Source organism: Camelus ferus, chromosome 27 (assembly GCF_009834535.1).
Source record: "Camelus ferus isolate YT-003-E chromosome 27, BCGSAC_Cfer_1.0, whole genome shotgun sequence".
NCBI classification, from domain to species: Eukaryota; Metazoa; Chordata; class Mammalia; order Artiodactyla; family Camelidae; genus Camelus; species Camelus ferus.
In genome coordinates, this window is record NC_045722.1 from 6392824 (window position 1) to 6407746 (window position 14923).

The window sequence follows — 14923 nt, forward strand, 5'->3', positions numbered from 1 at the left end:
AACCAAGTGATTTTCGTGAGGCAAAATGGCCATTCAAACTGCCTTACTGTCAACAAAATACAGTATAATGAAAAAAGTAACATCACGGTGTTCTAAAACCAATCACATTGCCCAAGGAAGAAAACAGAACTTAATAGAATTTAATTTCCAACCTAGTATTATTCATCAATTTATAGGTAAAGCTGTAACTTTCATGGGATATACTTCTGAAATAATTCCTTATATTTACCATACTATTCTTACCACCATGTCAAATATGTGATCTGAATATAAAAGTTGGTAGCCCTACTAGGTGAATTTCCCATTGACGTAACTACAGCAATGTCTAAGTCTGTAAGAACTTTTAGGGATAATGTGTAGCAAAATCCAATACCTGCATTATAATAACACACTTACAAAAAAAAAAGATTAAATATACATCCCTAGTTGAATGTACAGATTTCAAGACTTCCAATCAAATAGCTGCTACAATCACAGAGAGACTGGATTATGGTCCACAGCTTGTACGGATTCCTTCACCCAGTTAAGCCACTCATGCACAAGTGTGATAGGCAATGATGCTCTTGTGACTGGCAGTGAGACCAGAAGATAGCATGCAGGGTGGCAAGAAGATTGAAGCGGGATGTGATAATGAAAAACGGGAGTGATTCATTCTACCTGATGCAGATACATTTCATAGATTTAAACCTGAAGGGAAGCAACTTTTTGACTTTAACTGCTTGCTTGGGAGAGTTCAACAGAAGCATGTCTAGAACCCCATTTTTATAGGCTCAGTGCCACCTTAAAAAATTCCACATGAACGCACTCTGAAACAACAGTTTCTCTTACTGGAAAGCCACAAAGGTGGACGTGAAATCTATGAAATGGAAAATTGGATCCAAGCCTGTGTGCTCATGCAGAAGCTTTGATTTGATTTTTTTTTTATTGAAGTATAGTTGATTTACCATGTTGTGTTAGTTTCTGGTGTACAGCATAGTGATTCAGTTTTTATATATATATATATTATATATAATATATATATTCTTTTTCACATTCTTTTCCATTACGGTTTATTACAGGATATTGAATATAGTTCCCTGTGCTATACAGTAGAACCTTGTTGTTTATCTATTTTATATACAGTAGTTTGTATCTGCTAATCCCAAGCGCCTAATTTATCCCTCCCTCACCCCCTTTCCCCTTTGGTGACCAGAAGTTTGTTTTCTATGCCGGAATCTGTTTCTGTTTCATAAATAAGTTCATTTGTGTCATATTTTAGGTTCCAAGTACAAGCTTTGATCTTAATGAAAATGTAGGTGGAGCAGCAGCACCAGGGTTAAAGGCGACTCCCACACCCCCACCCAGCCCCCAGCAATCAGATGCACTAGAGTTTGCATCCTTATCCTGTGCCCAACTGTGTGACCTTGGGCAAGTTAGCTAACCGTTCTAAGTCTTAGCCTCTTCATCTTCAACACGGAGATAACAGGTTTGTTATGAGGATGAAATGAGATCATGCACCAAGAGCTTGTAGCTCAGTACCTGGTACATATGAGCGTTTAAGAAATGTGTCCTTCTGATTAGATGTGGTGCTCTGACTACTGTAGAAGTGATTACAGCTCTGCTGCCATACCCCAACACCTTGTGATAACCGTTTTCATTCTATGCTTCTAGCTTTTACTATTTTTTTCACCATATTATTTCGGGGTTGAGGGGTTGGGGGAGAAAGGTAATCAGTTACATAAACCCACTTTTCGGACTGTTGCTTGAAGCAAGGTGAAAAGCTGGGGAAAGAGGTAACATATACACTGAAGAGAAATTCACTCTTCAGGGTGTGATGTTACAAGTGTATGGAATTTAAACAAATCATGTTATTTCAACCTATAACATATGGGGCATCAAATCACAGGTAGGTTTTATTTTAGAAGAGACAAAAACCAAGCAATATTAAAGGATACAGAAGGAATCAATATGGGCCTATTGCTATCTCAGCATTAGTGACTGAAACAGGGATTGGTGGGCTAGATTACGGGGGATTTCATGGGGTCTAACTGCCAACAGGTGGCAAGCTTTAGTCATCTTCAGATGCAAAACCTTAATGAGTTTGAGTATGCAAGTCTCAGTTCAAGGCCTCCTGTCAGCAATCAAGGGAAACAATTTTCTGGGTTTAAGCCTCCCTGGCAAGTTAGCAACCAGGGAACTGTCTGCCGTAGCTTGCACCTGTCCCTAGAACGGGATTCTGGCCTGACGGTGAAACCCTACCATCCTTCCCTGACAGTCCATCCTGCCGCTGTGGCGCCTCCAGACAAATGGGGGAAGCCCACTAGGAAGTGGTCACGACCAACCAAGCCACAAATCCCCAGGTTGTGGGATTTCCACCTCAATACCACGCCTGAAAACCGAAAATAAGCGCCCGCTCGTTATACTGCAATGGGATTCCCCCTAGCAGCAATTTCCCCCCCACCCCCCGCTTGCATGTTTTATTAATAAATGCAAGATGGCACACGGAGGCAAAGAATGGGAGGTAAGGCATCTGCAGCTGGACCCGAACCAGGGCAGTTTGCAAAAATAAATAAGAAGCATGTGACAAGAAGCAGGTTCCCCAGGCTGGAGCTGAAGCCCCGGGCTGCCCCAGGCACCCTCGCCTTGTTCCCCCAGCCGGCAGGGATGAAGGTCAGTGGTAAGATCCCAGCCCTCCCGGGCACGTACCCTGCAAATCCTGACCGGCTCCCACCCGGGCCCCGGCCGCAGGACCGGGCAGGGAGGCAAGGGAAGCCCCAGCCACGGCCGGCTGCGAGGACACATACCTGCTGCCCGGGCTGGGGATTCGCTCCGCTCTGCAGCGGCGCTGGCCGCGGCTCGCGCTCCCGGGGCTCCCCTCTCCGCCCCCCCGCCCCCTCGCGGCCCCGCCGCTCCCTGGACTCCTCCGCCCGCCGCGCTCAAGGGCGCGCGCGCGCGGCCACGTGCCGGCGGCTCACCCGGGCCCGCGCCTGCGCCCTCGCCTCCCGCCCTGCGCGCGCGCGCGCGCGCCCCGGCGTCTGCGGAGCGGCCGGGCGGCTGTCTAGGAAACCGCGGCCTCAGCGGGCCGGGCTGGCGGCAGGAGCCGGGCAGGGGGCGGGGGCTGGGGACTCCGCCGGCGCCAGGGCCAGAACGGAGCGCGCCCGCTTCGTGGCGTGGGTGAGGGGGTCGCGGGGCAGGTTGGGGGGCCTGCGCGTGCGCGTGTGAAGAGAGGAGGGGGTCGCGGCTGGAAGGTCTGAGGTGGAGGCCGGCGGGGCGCGGAAGCAACAAGTGCGGAGGTCGAGGACCCTCCCCGGGAGGTGGGGGTGGGGGGTGGGGTTCGTACAACCGAGAATAGAAACCTGTGGCTTTGGTGCAGCGCTCTGCAGTTTCCAAAGCTCTTTGCCGGTCGTTCGTTACATCTATCCGCACGAGGCGCCTGTAATAGAGCGAACGGCGGGCATTGCCCTTTGCTGTTTAAGGCCACGGAGGGGAAAAGCATTTCTTTCTGGCCGAGGTCGTATCAGAATCAGAGACCCCTGACCCTCCGGCCACTGTCGCGGAGAAAAATACCTGTCAGGACCTTCATTGGTTAGCCTTAACTCAGGACTCTTGTAGGACACTGTTTCTCAGCCTTTTTTTCTTTGCATCATGGCCCTCTTAAAAAAAGCCTTTTCAAATGTTCACAATCGCCCCCCTCCATGAAATTGTAATATCATTCATATTAATGTATAGCTGCTTATGTACCGTACGTGTATCTGTGCTTTATACATTAAAAGAGCCAGATTTCGCCCCTTGGAGATAACGTAGACCCCCGTGGAGCATGCTTGCTTTAGGACCTTGGCCCTTGGTTAGCGGGTGAGGGCAGGGGATGCACCTATAAATACTCTGTCGGTTAAAGTCCTCGCATCCATAGGCATAACTCTTTCTAATGTATGCAGGTGTGAGCAAAGGAATACAGTTACTTAAGCAGCTCCTGGATTCGAAGTAGCTTTTGTCATTTGTAGTCTCAATTCATGCTAAAGATCTAGCCATTTTCCAATAGGGTCCTGGCATTTTGTTACAATACTTGAAAAGATTGGAAACCCTCTTTTCTAGAGCACTAAGTTCCAGGGCGGGCTTTGGCACTGCAGGCAGCCTTGATTTACGGTTCTCATACTTCTAAAGTGGGTTTGTTTGTTTGTTTGTTTGTTTGTTGTTTGGTTATGCCTATTTGGTCTCCCAGAAATGTCTTAGTCATTCTTCCCTCTTCCTCCTCCCACCTCAGCTTTTCTAGGTAAAAGATGGAAATTATGAGTTTGAAAAACTTCAAAACTCAGGTCACAGAATTGCCCCAGGGGCTTGGATCATACTTTTCATAGACACAGGGATGTCTAGGTAGGGAATGAGTATCTAAGTTTGGCAAGCTGGGAAATAAGTAAAATTCCTTCTTCAGGTCCTTTTTCATCTTTCAGTGTTTCTTACCCAACTTGAATGGATTTTCAGAGGAACAGAAAACCCTTGGAGGTGATGATTGTAAAAGCTACCTGGGCTGCTGGAGGATTTTTCTTCTATGTTTAGCGTGGACTGGAAAAGAGAAAGGATGAATTGAAAACAAGATGGATGGGCTGGGGGTATAGTCTTCTGACAGGTGGTGGCAACATTTCAATTACACTTGAAAAAGTGTTTAAGAAAAAAAAAAACACCTTGTCATAGCAAGTTGTTATACACCCATTTCCCTTCGCTTCGCACAACTCTAAAGATTTGATTAAAACCATTAAAAAGCATCCAGTTACAGTGCTAATTAAAAGGGTAGGGCAAGTATTTTGAAACCAGTAGACAGAAAAATTGGAATACCACTTTGGTTTATCTGGAATCTTAGTAGTCTAATACAGTTTTTGGATTCAGCTGCAATACTACTTTCAAGGGAGCTATTTCTTCTACTACAATGGCTGTGTATGAAGACCCTTTAGAGAGAGAAAACTGTGGAAATTACATGTTATTGTCTTCTACCTGTGTCTTCTGCAATCCGAGTGTATGGAAAATGTAGCTGCAACCATTTTACGTGGTAGTGTGAAGTCCGAAATCCCCAAACATGTGTAATTTATCAGCTCTATGCTGCTCCCTGGTGTCCTGCTTCACAGCACATGCCTAAATACAGTCTTCCCCTTCTGATACATTCTTTAGGGTATTGAAAACCTAAATCATAGGTGTAGATAAGACGCTTTCTCAAATTTTTCCTGCTGTTTTCATGTACCCTGAGTCCTAATTCCAGAGGAGGATTAGCCATGAGGCTGATCAATTTGGAGGAGCTGTGAAGATCTCTGGCAAGCCTTTTTAGCTTGTGCTTTAATGTGTCTCTAAGAGTCTCTTGGGGATACTTGCTGACCATCAAATTCTGGAGCCTCACCTCAAACCCATTAAAACCTAATCTACAGGAGAGTGGCCCGTGATTTTTAACTGCCCCAGGTGACTCTTATCAATGGCAAGGCTGGGGACGACTAGAGCTATATATAGAACAGGTGTGGCTTCAGTAGCCTGTAGGGTCTAGTGAGAGGGAATTTTGTGAGTGAAGGAGCCGCACAGCAAAAGGAAAATAGGACCTATAAAGCAGGAGTAGAAGAAAGTAACTGGTTTAAAGGCCTTTGTGTCACTTTCTTGCCAGATAGATCTGCTTCTAATGTGGCTGTAATTGGTACTCTGCCCCATGCTAAAATGCCTTTCAAGGTAAGTCAGATTTTCTTTTAGTTAAAAGGACTGTCTTTTCAAGAGTATCAGAATCATGAGATCAGAAAATTTGTGCATGTATGCAGCTGCAAGATTATGAGAGGGCAGATTGCAGGTTATGTTTATCCTGTGAATGTCTGAAAGAGATCACTACCAGAGTTAAAATGTATTCTCTTGAAGGTAGCTGCTTGAAGAAGTACAACGTAGGAATCTGATGCCACACGATTTGTGAAATTTAAATAATAGCAAGGGATTTTAAGTTGTTAAGGTTTATGTAAATGTTAATATTTTAAAACCTCTTCTAATTGTTGATCTGTAATGCAGCCTCGCTTATTTGGAACACACAGGGCTAAAGCCAGTGTGAGTAGGTGAAAAGCTTGAAAAATGGAATGTATGTGACTTTGTGTGATATTTAAAAATTTATATATAATAACTGCTAACAAAATAGCTTTTAAAAATCCTGCTAAGATGACTTTAATAGATAAATATGATTGACTTGTAATTAACAAAATTCATGTACGTACAGTCTGTGTGGATAAAACAGCACAGTGCCGTGCACTGAATAGGCCCTCAATTAACACTCTTTTCAAAACGGTTTTCCTCATAAGTAGGATAAACAAGCTTAATGTAGCAAGTCCATCTTCAAGGATAGTACCTCAGTGACAGACTTGACCTTGAGCAGTGGCACACCAGGAGTAGGGCAATGCTTGGGTGCAGGCAGCAAAAACTCATTGTCTGTAGAGGATCTAAACTATGATAAACCCACTGTCTGTCTGATTTTTATTACCAGCAGTTTTTATGTACCAGAAATTCTAAACAATGTCGGTGATAAAATATTCCTTCCTGAAAATTTCTTACAGCTCTAGGTTCTAAACAATTTCTGTAGTTACTGAAAAGTTTTAGCAGTATATACGTAAGCTTCAAATTAGCACATTTTAATTATTCCTTTAATAAATACAATGTTCTATATAGAAATGAACTCAGAATTCTCAATTATAGTTAGTCTTCAATAAAGATGGACTCAGCTTTATGGATATTTTTCCAAATAAATTCATAAAAATTCAGGGTAATTCAAGGCTTCAGGTACAATTCATGTTACAACCCCTTTGGTCCATATCCCTGCATTTAAATAGCAGATTCATAATAAGCAGCAGTTGCACAGTGACCGTAAGGATGAAGAAACAGAACTGACTACTTCACTGTCGTTATTCTGTGCGACCACTTGGCGTTTTCCCTTGCACATTACATTTAAGAGTGAGATGAAATGCAAACTGTAATATTTTTGACTTGTAGGTACACATTATAGTTAATATATGAAATTATTCTTTTGAATAATTCAAGGAATATCTGTAACTTTGAGATTTATTCTTTGAAGATTGTTAGTGTTTGCTTCAAAACTAAAGAAGGAATCAAGAGAATAGGAGGTGTTCTTATTTAGTACTTCCACAGAACAATATGGAGATTTAAATTTTTCCTTTTTTCAAAAACATTAATTCCATTGAATTTTTCTTTTTCTTTTCTTTTTTTTTTTTTTTACTATAATATTTGTTTTATATTGGCTTGTAAGTGGAGTTGAGTAAAAGAATTTTCACTGTCTCCTTCATGGCTATTATTTGTTTCATTTCATGATCATCACTGAAAATAATTTTGTCACATAAAGGAGGATGTGTTAAAAAACGATCCCTCTGGGTGTCATATTCTGTGTATAGCACGGATCATGAAATGAATGATATTCTAAGTAGGCTTTGTTTTTAATATTTGGAACTTCATATGTACTTCATAAGAAACCATTTCTTTGGCACTGCTTATCTGCCAAAATGAAATATCAGTGATTGTGTATATATTTTAAAACATAAAAATTATCTAACATTCCAATTCTAATATAATTAGGCTATTTTGAAACCTAGCAAGTACATGCCCACGTGTTTATTGATAGATGCATACTGACATTTATTAAATGCTTACAATGTGTCAAACATCATTCTGTGTGCTTTATATTAATTTTTTCATAGCAATCCTGTTGGGAAGTTATAGTTATTACTTCATTTTATGGATGAGAAAACTGAGGCACAGTGGGATTAAGTAAACTGCTCAGAATCACCCAGCTAGTAGGTGGAGAAGCCAAGATTCAAACCTGGACTGCCTGATTCAGAGACCTCAGGTTCAACCCTAGTGTCTCACTGCCTCACATATCTATACACAAAGTTGTGCCTCAGTAAGTTTGAGGAATCATTATATAGTGGGAAAAGCATTCTGGATCCCAGGGTTCCACCTCCAGTTCATTCTGTAACTTTGAAAAAGGCAATTAAATGAATGTCTCTGATTTGTAGAGGGCTCAACTGAGTCCATCTAGAAATTTTCTAAGTTTCTAGAAATTCTCTTAAGTTTCTAAATCTAAATTTTTATGATTGTATGAATATTTTTATGTAGAGATGAAAATTTGATTTTTCACTCATCTAACAGACTAAAACTGAATCAGAAATATAACTAGCATGATTGAATTTGAAGGTAGATTAATTGTAGTTGCAAAATTATGCTACTATTAAACCTTTCATGTTTGTTATTTGTGTGACTACAGAAAGACCATAAACTTTTAAATTGAAATATAGTTGATTTACAATATTGTGTTAGTTTCAGGTGTACAGCATAGTAATTTGGGGGTTTTTTTTTTTTTTGCAGGATTATGTTCTATTATAAGTTACTATAAAATATTGATATAATTCCCTGTGCTATATAATAAGTTCTTGTTGCTTATCTATTTTATGTATAGTAGCTCGTATCTGTTAATCTCATACTCCTAATTTATCCCTTCCCTTCTCCCTCTTTCCTTTGGTAACCATAATTTTGTTTTCTATGACTATGAATCTGTTTCTGTTTTGTATATGGATTCATTTGTATTATTTTTAGATTCCACATCTAAATGGTGTCATGTAGTACTTGTCTTTCTCTGACTTTTTTCACTGAGCGTAATATACTCTAGGTCCATCCACATTGCTGCAAATGGCAATATTTCATTCTTTTTAATGGCTGAGTAATATTCCGTTGCGTGTGTGTGTTTGTGTGTGTGTGTGTGTGTATAGCCAGTTGTCTGTTGATGGGCACTTTAGTTACTTCCATGTCTTATCTATTGTATATATTGCTGCTCTTAACATTGGGGTGCATGTGTCTTTTTGGATTAGAGTTTTTGTTTTTTTCCAGATGTATACCTCGTAGTGGAATTGCTGGATCGTATGGTAGATCTATTTTTAGTTTTTTTTTTTAAAGAAACCTCCATACTGTCCTCCATAGTGGCTGCACCAATTTAAATTGCCACCAGCAGTGTAGGGGTTCTCTTTTCTCTACTCCCTCTCTAGCATTCATTCTTTGTAGACTTTTTGATGGTAGCCATTCTGACCCATGTGAGGTGATACCTCATTGTGGCTTTGACTTGATTTCTGTAATAATTAGTGATGTTGAGCATCTTTTCATATGCCTGTTGGCTATCTGTATGTCTTCTTTGGAAAAATGTCTTTTTAGGTCTTCTGCACATTTTTTGATTGGGTTTGATTTTTTATATTGAGATGAATGAGCTATTTGTGTATTTTGGCTGTTAAGCCCTCATTGGTTGCATTGTTTGCAAATATTTTCTCATTCTGTAGGTTATCTTTTCATTTTATTTATGGTTTCCTTTGCTGTGCAAAAGCTTTTACATTTGATTAGGCCTATTTGTTTATTTTCACTTTTATTTCTTTTGCCTTGGGAGAATGATCTAAGAATATATTGCTACAATTTATGTCAAAGTTTTCACCTGTGTTCTCTTCCAGGAGTTTTATGGTGTCATGTCTTACATTTAGGTCTTTAAACCATTTTGAGTCTTTTTTTGGTGGAGGGGGAAGGTAATTATTTAGTTTTTTTGATGGAGGTACTGGGGATTGAACCCGGAATCTTGTGTATGCTAAGCATGTGTTCTACCACTGCACTGTACCCTCCCCTTAAGTTTATTTTTGTATATGGTGTGAGGGAATGTTCTGATTTCATCGTTTTACGTGTAGCTGTCCAGCTTTCCCAACACTAGTTGAAGAGACTATCTTTTCTCCATTGTATTTTCTTGCCTTCTTTGTCATGGAAGGCATAGGTGTGTGGGTTCATTTTTGGGCTCTCTGTTCTGTTCTGTTGATCTATGTGTCTGTTTTTGTGACAGTACCATGCTGTATTGATTACTGTAGCTTTGGAGTATATTCTGAAGTCTGGAAGGGCTACACCTCTAGCTTTGTTCTTTTTCTCAGGATTGCTCTGGCAATTATGAGACTTTTGTGGTTCCATAGGATTTTTAGGATTATTTGTTCTAGTTCTGTGAAAAATGTTATGGGTATTTTGATAGTGATTGCATTAAATCTGTAGATTGCCTTGGGTAGTGTGGTCATTTCAGCAGCATTAATTCGTCTAGTCCAAGAGTGTGGAATATCTTTCTGTTTCTTTTAATTATCTTCATTTTATTTTATTAGTGTTTCATAATTTTCAATGTATAGAAAAACCATAAACTTCTGAGGGACTGAACATGGATTCTGATAATTGGCTTGATATAAAAATTTGTATTAGTCATATATGCCACTTCTGTGTACTTAAGGTGTTCTGAGTCTCGATCTTCTTAGTGCCACATAAAGTAAAGCTTTTGGGGAATATGAACTTTTAAAGTGGAAGATAGATCATATTGTATACAGTTCCCCCCCCTTTCTCATGAAGGTTACTACCTCACTGAAATGACAATCCTTACTAACCTTCTATCCATAATATTGCATATAAATTTTTTTCTTAGTGGAGATATAACACAAAAAGTAACTTTCATAGAAAAAGAAATATAATTCCTTGCCATCTCTCAAAAGTCTTTGAAAGAGATTTTTTTCCATCCTACCCAATAATCTTTTAATAAAATTCTGTTTCCCTCTTAATCCAACTTCTAGTCTTGTATTTAGAAGTATTAACAATAAATAGTTTCCCTGGGGCTTAAATTAAAGGACAAGGAGGAGAAATTAAACATATTATAGTTTCTGCTGCTTATTATGAAATTCTCTGGGAGTATCACTAAGTGAAAAAAAAAAAAACTCATGAAATTTGTAAGCAGATTCTACTTTCCTTTTCTCTGTGTGCTACTAACATCATTACATAACGTATTTTTTGTTTTTATTTTTCCTTATGATGGCCAGCAATTTCTATCACAGCAGAAGAAGTAGAGGCGAGCTATGAAGTGAGAGCCAGTTTCCTCTCCACTCTGCAATCTCGGAGAAAAAACTTTTGACCAAGGACAGATCAGGTAAGTGATTACTTGTTAATTCATTCTTTCTAATGTTTTGGGGGCATATGTGGGTGTATAATTTGCCAATCATAGCCACAGGTCAATGGTTTAATTCAACCAAGAGACAATAAGGATGGACTCTGCAATATGGAAAGTTATTTAACTTTTAATTTACAGAAGCTTGAGTCTCAATTCTAATGTTTGAGAGGCCTGTGTTGATAGAACCGTGTTCAATTATGTGTTAAGTATTCCTAAAAACATATTAAAAGCAACAAAGTTGTAAGCTGGTTAAGTTTAAGTCTGGTCTCTGTAATTAAAAAATAATATGGGTAGAATTAAAGAAGGTTAAGAAAGTTTTGGGGAACAGGAGTCTGAAAATAGTTCAAGCTGCTGAGTTTAGAAAAGTGAAGGCTAAGGGATGATAATGCTTTTCAAGTAGATGAGATGCTGACTCACTGAGGATTGTACCTGTCCAGTTTCTCACCTCTGTACGGGAAAAGCAGCAGGAGAAATTTAGACTAGAAAAGCCAAAGATTTTGAAATTAACATTGTTTAAGATTAGAATGATTTACCGTGGGAAGCTGTAGAATCCTCTTTCTGGAAGGTCTTCCAAGTAGCCTGATCACCTGCCATGAATAGCTTATATATCTACCATAAGGCCTTCTAATCTTGTGTTGCTGTGGTTTATTTCATCAAACGTGTGGTTATTTATGTCTCAGGCAGTAGCTAACATAATATATTTCTAATGATATGATCTATAAACTAATAGAATTTTACTTTAGGAGCATTATGGAAAATTATAGTTATGTTTTGAGCACAGAAAGTCATGTGTTTTATTCAGTTTTTTCCATTGTCGACCATGTGGTCATCACTAACATGTTTAATTTTTCTGGTTCATATAATACTCTCCAAATACATATATGTTAATATCAACAGAGATTGAATTGTGGACTCTTTAATGAATCACCTCTACCAGGACTAGAGAGAAGGATGGGAGGATAAATTTAAAGATGAGTGTGTTCAAGTAGGATTGTTGAGGACGGCTCTCTAAAATGTGAGATAAGGTGGAGATTTCAAACAATGGAGAGGGAAGCCCAGAGTTACAATCTGAAAATGGCATTTGGAAGCAAGGAAGAGGCTGTTCCTTACTTCTTCCTATTGATTCAGAGAAACAGGAGACTGTAAGTATTAAGGAGGTTATATTGGAAAGGTACCTTGTGATCCAAGGAGAACCAGGTTTTATTAAGAGTGAACTACAGAGAAGTGGAAAATAAATTTAGGATAAAAAGACTTTGTCCTCAAAGAAATGAACTCTCTAGGGATGAGGGATAGGGTGAAGGGTGAAGAATTACAGAAGTTGCAGAATTCAGTGTGGAGTGAGTGTGGTTGGGGGATTTTGAGAGTGAAGATGTGCTGGGCAGAGGCAAAAGGGAAAATAGACTTGTGCTGATGGAGGTGAGTGAATAAAACAGATGAAAGAAGAGTTTGAGTATGAAGGAACAGTAGACACAGGTTAGAGGAAAATCGAGGCCATTAAGATAATATTTCTTTGTGAGCAAGGGGTTGTTAAAGATGAACAGTTATGTATACTGAGGAAGATGAGAGGGGATGGTAATTACAGCTCTGAGAAGGGCACACACATGTGAAAAATAACCAGGCTGATTGAGCCCTCATTTTAAGAAAAGTTTTCTGGGACAGTGTTCAGAGACTTAGTTCTGTTTGGATATTGATTCTAGCGTTCCTAGGCTCCAGAGATGTGGGAAACCTCTAGGAAGACCAGGGTCAACACCAAGAGGTCGGTGGCGTTGGGAAGCCCCATGATTTTTGTCTTCTTTGCATCTCTGTATAGAGCTGTAGCCTTTGTAGGGAACATGCATAATTTAAGACTACTCCTGGCAGCAAAGAATGAAGACTTTGCTCTTGCCATGTGGCAGTAGCTTAAAAGTTTATAAATCACTCACCAGCCAGCTTTGAAACTGTGATTCTTGATGAATTATTAATTGGGGGGAATTTTGTGTTATTTCATCTTTTGCATATAAAGTGGATCTTTGTTATCAAATCATTTCACATTTGCGTAAAATGCAACTATATACCTTTAGGTTTCCCAGTGAAGAGTAATGATGATAGCTAACACTTGTTGAGTGCTTCTTATGTTCCAGGCACTTCCTATGTATAAATTCATTTTATATGCAGACAACCCTTTGAAGTAGGCACCATTGTTCTCTCTCCCTCTCCCTCAAGCATATATGGACAAGGAAACTGGGCACAAAGGTTTTTGCCCGGTTCTGTGCTAGAATGTTCTAACTTGCAGCTAAGATTTGCACTCCAGCCTTCTGGCTCAGAGCCCATGCTCTCAACCCTTATACTACGTATCTTTTTTTTTATATGTAAAAATTATGTGTTGAAGGTTGCTTGGAAACTATTATACTTTGAATGGTTGGTGACTTGATTATATTTATAGGTGGCACAATTTACATCAAAGAAAGTGGCTCTTATGAGCTGCTACATTGAATGAAAATTGATTTATTACTTCTGTAAATGTTCTAAAGAAATTCCTGCCAACACTCTCAGTGATGTGGAGGGCTATTGCCTGGGGCAGGCCAGCTGCTGTTACTCAAAAGACCAGACTGGGTAGTATCATCTTAGTAAGTTTTCAGAAATTCCTCAAGGATTTCGTCAATAATAGCAGCTATTGGCATGCACTGTCAGCCCTTCATTTATAAATAACCTCCACCCCTGTGCCCTTCCACCAGGGGCGCAGCTGCCATAGAAACAGTTGTTAATAAACAAGGGTATTTTAGAGAATCTGTGGGTTCAGAATTGAAGGAAGGGAAAAGCAGAGTTGCTAAGGGGTGTTGGTCTCAGGGAGCAGACTCCTGAGTAGGATGGGTTTCCCTGAGTAGGAATCTCTTCACCTGAAGTATATTTCTTTAGCCCTGCCCGAGGGGCTTCCTCCCCACTTCTGTTATGCTGCTTGAAATTTCATCAAACAGAGATTGTTTTTCATTTTTCAAACATTCTCTTAAAACTGTGAATGTCTACGTGTGGCCGATATTCTCAGTGACCTCCCTAATACCCATTCCCTTGTGGCTTACCTTCATTTTGTTAAGGGTGGCAGTGTGCCTGGCTTCAGCAAAACACCCTGACTAGTTGAAAGCAGTCACGACATTCCCATTTTCTTTTGCCAGTGATGGTGAAGGGAAGGCTGCTGAGTTCAGGGAGGGCTTTGCTTTCCTGCTAAAGAGAACAGAGGTGGCTGGTACTCTCCTCTTTCGCCTTTCTTTGTACCTTAAATGCAAACATGACGCCTGGAGATCCAGTAGCCGTCTTGCAACCATGAGATGGCAAGCAAGAGGGCAAAAAGGTGATTCCAGCAAGCTGAGGACCATGGAGGAGAAGGAGGATGGAAAGAGTCTGGAACATTGCTGAACAGCTCTTCCAAACTTGGACTGCCTTCCTCCAGACTTACTGTGGAGAAAAACAAGGAGAAGATGAACCTCCTCCTGCTGTTCGATGGCAGTCTGTGGAAACTGGGACTGTGGTGTTGGGAGAAATGAGAGGAAGAGCTGGGAATGTTGTGCCATGTTGGCTACTTGTGGCTTTTCAGTAGGATCCTACGGAAGGGAGGGAGCTCCAATTAGTGCTCCTCAGCACGGAAGCAGAGAGTGTGGAGGAACGCAGCTTTGCCGTAGAGGAATTCTGCCTTTCGCTTGTGCTCTGAACTTACACACAGCCCCGTAATGTGGAGTTTTGTAGGGATTAAGGGGAGTACCTTCCTACCTAACACTACTGTTAGAATTGCCTCTCGTCTGTTAGGAGAGTTCAGAGGTCAGCACCTTAGAGAGGAGAATCTCCAGAAACAAGGACTGTTTCTAGAAACGTTTTTTGCCTCTGCTTACTCACACAAGTAATTGATCTGAAGCAGAGAGACCAGAAGCTTGATATGTTTGAGGGGACTGTAGTACAAAGCTG

General features: G+C 40.4%; 2 protein-coding genes across 7 annotated transcripts in view; one reads left to right on the top strand and one right to left on the bottom strand.

Moving 5' to 3' along the window:
- TMEM266 (transmembrane protein 266) overlaps nt 1–2904 on the bottom strand; it is a 102303-nt gene extending 99399 nt beyond the window's left edge. Inside the window, exon 1 of the mRNA XM_032468831.1 lies at nt 2784–2904. The gene's annotated coding sequence lies outside the window, so the exon portion shown is untranslated. The remainder of the gene's footprint in view (nt 1–2783) is intronic.
- NRG4 (neuregulin 4) overlaps nt 2628–14923 on the top strand; it is a 64245-nt gene continuing 51949 nt past the window's right edge. For 2 of the 6 annotated variants that reach the window (XR_004315512.1, XM_032468843.1), the window contains exons 1-2: nt 3003–3153; nt 10878–10969. The gene's annotated coding sequence lies outside the window, so the exon portion shown is untranslated. Of the gene's footprint in view, nt 2650–2999; nt 3154–10877; nt 10970–14923 lie in introns of those variants that run through there. The other 4 variants (XM_032468841.1, XM_032468839.1, XR_004315513.1 and 1 more) reach the window with 4 other exon arrangements.